Here is a 6,549-nt window from a genome sequence, read left to right as displayed (position 1 = left end):
TAAATAATGTTATAACTATCATAAACTATTATAATGAATAATCTTATAAATATTTATGGTAATCGATTAAAAAAATGGCTTTCAGATCAAAGTTCCTTTTACTATTTATTTACTGCAACATATATGTATTTGTTTTTTAAGCATCTCGTGGAGCGTTTATAGTTTATCACATATGCATGAAATTTGCAGTCTAACAATAAGTATAATAAAGTTTTTCTCGGTAGTGAAATAAAAAGGAAATCTACGGTGAGTGGCACAAAACCTGAATGACTTGCTGAACCCATGAGTGAAGATTGATGAATCACTGTATATTGTCTTAGTGAACAAATGGTTCCTCTTTAAATCATTATATTATCTATGGATCGACTGCTTTCTTGCTGAAACTCGTAAAGCGTAAATATGTACGTGTTCGAAAGCGGCACTTCAATAGTCCAGTAAATCAGTAGATTAGACGTCGTGGTTGCTTCCTGAAAATAAACGGTAAGAATTATCATGATAATTAACGTTCATTGAGGGTTGATCTATCGATCGATCGTACAAGATCACGGATCGCTCTCGCCGCTACTACGTTCGGATCTCCGAGATCGAGATACATGAATACATAAGTATCCCTACGTACATACATAAGTATGTATACATGCACGTATCGCAATATCGAACCGGCGCGGCGCATGTCGACCCGCCCATGTATCGCTTCCTGTTTCTCTGATCAGACCGATCGTTTCTCATCGATATTAACCGCTTAATCCTTTTTTAGCTCGGTCCTGATGTTTCTTCAATCACGAGATTAAATGATGAAGTTACGTACGTACATACCTTCATCCGTCATTTGTAATCTTTCTAATAACAGTCGCGCATAGACGGCATGATGAAAATCTTAATACGCGCGTAAAAGCTTGACATTTACTATCTTGCTTGATTCTTCCATTATCCATCATTCAGTATAAAATGATTTAAGAATTATAAGGAAAAAGGTACACATATAGTTTTGTTTTTCACACGAAAAATCTTCATTCTATAAAGTAATTGAAGTGAAATGAATCTATCATTAAAAAATTTGTATGTATCTAATATTAAAAATTAGATCAAGATATAATAAAGATTTTTCGTGTGAAAAAGAAAATTTTTGCATATTAAATTAAATTCATTTAATTTCGTTTACAATCTAATACTAAATCCTTCACAATCAAATATTAATATATGAATTGAGTAACACGTGACGTAAATTTTCTGCACTATAATGAACTTCTACGATAAGATTGCGGTCTTTCTCCGTTTGAATTGCGACTGCTTTCGTAAACAGACATCCGTTTACATCGATTCGCCGTAGAAAACGATTAAACTTGCCCTCTTCCCCGAAAGCACGTAATTTAATTAAGTCAATCCCAGCGAGAACACCGCCTGCTGCCCGTTTAGATAACTTTCTCTGTTCCGATCTCCGGCAGCAGCCTCACAAACGCGATTTCTTTTTACACATGCTCGCATAGATTGCTTATTTATCTGAACCTGCGGCATAAAACTGAACTGTTTTCCGATTATTGGTAATTACATCGGGCTAACTGTTGCTCGTTGCGCTCATTCTCTTTCGCAGCGATGAATACGCTCTCTGATACGCGACATTTATTTAAAATCGCGACGTCTTGATGATTATTGAATATGAGGATTTATGTTGATGTGAGGATGAAGGATGAATAGTATAATTCATTTTAATGATAATTATAAATTATTTCTTATTTCTAATTGAACAATTCTCATTCATCTTAATTATATAATATTTACATACTGAAGTTATTCATTATTGAATATAAGAATTTATATGAGAGCGAAAGCTAAATAATATAACTCACTTCATCGATCATTAGGAATTATTTCTTAATTTCAACTAAATAATTTTCCTTCGTCTTGTTATATAATATTCACATAATAAAATTAGATATTCTTTTCACCAAAAAGACGGTCTCCCTAATCTTCAAAGTCTTAAAAATTTCCTCCTTCACCTTCATTGGTACTAATGTCTCGAGCAAACGAGATCCACGAAGTATGTATGGAAACTATTAACTTCTTAGTCAAAGATCTATTCAAAGGAACGCGATTCATCATTCGCCTATTCCAAGACAGCTCACTGTTCGCGGTCGAATGGTTTCTCACCGAAAAAGAAGTAAAATCCTCGTAGGTCGTAGAAGTACGTTACATCTCCCGGCTCGCTAAACAAACTGCTTAGAAGTGTATTTCAGAAGACCGGCCTCGTGTCACGTGGGAAGGAAGAAGGAATTAGTACTAGAAATTATACTACAACTGTTTCAAATTCATGGAAACTTTTGCAGCTCACCTAATTTCATTCTCATCTGCGTACCCTGCTCGTTTTCTTCTTGTTTAAATACCGCCGCGCGGGGCATGCGAGCTAACACTGCTGGCGTGTAGGTATGTATGCGTGGCCTAAGTGCTGGTGAGTTCAGGGAGAAACTTTGCCTACCCTTGGGGTATTTAAGGGAACGCGTAGCTTGACCGTGACAAGAGCAATCACCTTGAACTCTGACACTAAATTCTCGAACAGTTCGATTCGACTGGATACGTCCCTTTCTCAGATTTACAGTTTTCCTATCCCATCTATTATATCGTCTGAATAACTTCTTTTATAAAGAAATAATTTATAGGTACAGCTTTCTAACGTTTTTCAGAATTATACATTTATATCTACATGATATGCATATTTATATGTACATAAACATATAGTATATACACATAATCTATATAACAATATTAGATTAAATAGAATTATTAATAGAATTATTTATTAAGATAATATATTAATATAATAATTATTAATATAATTCTGTTTAATCTAATTATCTACAATTATGTTATATACATATATATACTTAGTACACTTACATATTTTTATACATACATATTTATTTGATGGAGTATGGAAATTATTTTTGTTCATCTTGTATTTTATTCATCGCAATCTTCATCTCGTCGAGGTAGAATGAAGTCTTTCCGAAACGTCTTTTGAAAGAGACTGTACACTCGGCCGCAGAACACACGCGTAGATATCACGATTTTAGTAGGAGAGACGAGACAAAAATATTCGGTGCCGGGGGGTTCTCATGTACGAAAGCGGAGGTGTGACGAATAAACGCGTTAAAAAAGAATCGACGACTTGCCGGATGCTCGAGAGGGATGGTCTTTTTCTCTATTTTTATTAGTCGTTCGCGGTGTTGCTAACGCGACAGTCCGCGTAAAATGAGATGATTTAACGAAGTTTACGAGACATACGTAAAAGATTTCGGATTGATTCATTACGTTCATCGTCTCTGTTCTTACGATTTGTACGAAAATATAGGCGTAGGAGATAATTTGTATAATAGTTAAATTTAAACATGTCACAGGGTGACGAATGTCAGAAATAATTTAGAGCGGGACAAAGTAGCGAAACAGTAGGTAAAGCGCAGGTCAAATTTATTTCGGAACAGTTTCAGCGTCCGAAATATAATATAATTATGTTCTTGACGAATATATAATCGATTTAATAATTTCGTATTCATCGATATATCGAATCATAAATTAAATTACTATTTGCATAGATGTTAGAGAAACCAGAAAGAAATCCATTATCTTTTATCTTAACAAAAAGCTGGAATAATGGATTTCTTACCGATTCCCCTAATATGTGTATTGTGTAGTATTCAGTACTATAAAATAACTGCTACTCAAGTACCAATAAATTATCTATCCATTACTTTGTTATCAAGTACCAAACTGCTAAGTTCCTGTAATTTTCATAGCTAAGGCATATCCGTATATGTAATCTTACTTATGCATATTGCAAACTACTACATGTATGCATAGTACGCTTTTTCCCTTATCGTATTATTACACCATTCATTGTAACACTACAATCTCGTGTATGAATTTTTCCACGCTGTTCGTATCTTCGAAGCCTCTTTCATATCTCTACATATAATTTTCTTAAACTTACATAGGTAAAAGCTTACATAAGTGTTATCGTTATCCTTTTACGATTATGAACAATGTCTTTTCTATAATTTATCAAACGAATATTTTTTCTTGATTCTCTAGAATAGATTTACTTATCATGCATAAGTAAGAAAAAGAGGATGTTCGATGTTTTCTTAAACTGAGTGCTTATGCCTATGTAAACATGTCAGGACGCTGTATACTTACGAGGAGTAGCATGTGTCCGGCTGTTTTTATCATACTTGATTATTTGTTGTACTTCTGCTAAGAAGTTTACTTTTCATCACCCTCTTCAGGTCTAGCATATGTTTACTTAAATTTTAAAAAACTGTGTGATAGTTTCAATCCTAAGGTTTCCTTTTCTTTTCACTTTTCAAGTGGAAATAAAAAAAAGATATTTCAATTATGATTTGAAAATCGTGTACAAGATGCACCAGCCGTTCTGTAAATTGATTCGCATTAAAAACCATATTTTCAGAAAATACATACATAACACCTATGTATAGAGTGTCAGAGAAAAAGTGTTAGAGCTGAAAAGGGGTGAACCTGGAGGTGTTTCTGAACAACAATTTCCTTTTCTAAAATGCAAAGTGAGCCATGGTTTTTGAATTATTAACGAAAAACACTGACCAATGAGAGCACGCATAGGGCCCGCGCCCAGCCGCGGGTAGGTTGGCTCAAATCGTGACGCTCAGCCGTGGTTTAGCGCGGGCCCTACACGTGCTATTATTGGTCAGTGTTTTTCGTTAATAATTTAAAAACCATGCCTCGCTTTGCGTTTTGCCAAAGGAAATTGTTGTTCAGAAACATCTACAGAACAACCTCTCTTCAGCTCCAATACTTTTTCTGGGACACCCTGTATGTGGATACCAAATGTAGAAACAAAATAAAAAATTCGAGTCTTAGTCCCAATCGAGTAATAAGACACCGTAGACAAAGAGAGACCCTTCGTCAGGCTAGTGTCCAAACTAATTTCGTTCGCGTCAATTAAGGGTAACCGTCTGTAGACAAAAACGTCACGGAGTATAAAGGGGAACGTCACAATGACGGATTCAATCAGGAAAAAAAATTCTGTAACAAATCACTTGCGTATACATCAGATATTCCAGAGAAGGAAGATGAATATTTTCTAAAATAAAGAAGAATGATTTTCCCATGTGCTTGCAATTCACATATTCATTACAAAAACAATTTTCTATTATAAATCCTATAACTTAAAAAAACGTTATATAGAATAATAAATGCAGATTAAAAAATAAAGAATTATGGTAAATATTTATTTTCTGATTCCATGGAAATACATAATTACATAAAAATATTAAACCAAATTAAATGTTAAAGAATTTTGCTTTCACTTATTTATTCGTTTAAATAGGATTATTCGATTCACTAAGCCACGACCTTTCGAACAATATGAATATTTTTATTTAAACCGGATGCAGCAAGTGGTAATTACTATTCAGTATCCATCGGCGAACGTAGATCATGTTCATTGTTCTAGCCTACGAAGATTTATTTCCTGAACGACATGACATCCGTTCTGCACCTCAACACCCAGATCACGGCCGAGATACCATTAAAGTGTTATTTGTACACATCAGATTTATGTCTGATCGAGCTTGAGTGGTCGGTTACCTACCCTTAAATTGAGATTAATTTTCCTCCGGTTGGCATATCCCTCTCAAATATCTCTCTCAGAACAATATTTCAAATAGTACATAAATATTCCTTCTGTAACATCAAATAAAGTCTTACACGATTATAATTTATAATTTATATTCATATCTGAATTTTGAAAGAAATTATTGGATTATCTATTCTCTAAATGAATGAATTCGTTTTCCAAATGTATATTCGTAGAACTGTGGCACGTAGTCCGGTTTTGTTCACGATACCTCATTTATGAGTTAACGGAATAGCCAGTAACCTAATGGTCGTGATTCGTGGTGCGTTTGAAGTCAACAGCTTCGTCCGGCGACTGTCAGCGATTGCGGTGTCGCATTAACTCGATGAAGACCCCGAATGTATAATAGTAAGTAGGAGCTATTTATAACAGATACGCGGTAAGAGCTGTTCCTTATATTTATTTCTTACCTACATTTCCTTATCATTAGTACTCTCCGTTCTATCATAAAGAGGAAAAAGTAACGAATACCAACCTTGCTTGTCCAGCTAGCTTTTAAAAACGATTTATGATAGAGATTGAAAAAAATCCATACTAAATAATTAGAGCGATTTCAATCCTCTGTTTGAATTCATTTGGTTCAACAGGTTTTTTGTTATCTTCAGTGAAGCTATTAACATTGCTTGAAATCCGATTCATGATTCTGACTCAGGCACGTAATTGATATATTTAATGATTCCAGTCAAGTGATCAGACATACGCATGCATTTTCTGTCATACGTGATATGCCAATTATCCTCTTTTATTTCGTTTGTATGTTTTTATCCACCTAGCAATATCATGCAGATATTAATGTAATTTATCTACTCGTTTCTCATTCTCATGTACATTAAAGGGTCTTCAACCCATGAAATAAATGAATAAATAAATAAATATTAGTTGAA

At 34.2% G+C, this 6,549-nt stretch overlaps 1 protein-coding gene across 1 annotated transcript in view; it reads left to right on the top strand.

Moving 5' to 3' along the window:
- wb (wing blister) overlaps positions 1-6,549 on the top strand; it is a 134,461-nt gene that overhangs the window by 1,787 nt on the left and 126,125 nt on the right. The window lies entirely within an intron of this gene.

The sequence above is a fragment of the Ceratina calcarata genome, unplaced genomic scaffold (assembly GCF_001652005.2).
Source record: "Ceratina calcarata isolate Rehan_Ccalc_2016 unplaced genomic scaffold, ASM165200v1 scaffold400.2, whole genome shotgun sequence".
Taxonomy (NCBI): domain Eukaryota; kingdom Metazoa; phylum Arthropoda; class Insecta; order Hymenoptera; family Apidae; genus Ceratina; species Ceratina calcarata.
Note: the sequence above shows the minus strand (reverse complement) of the source record. Positions and strands in the feature narration are given on the sequence as shown.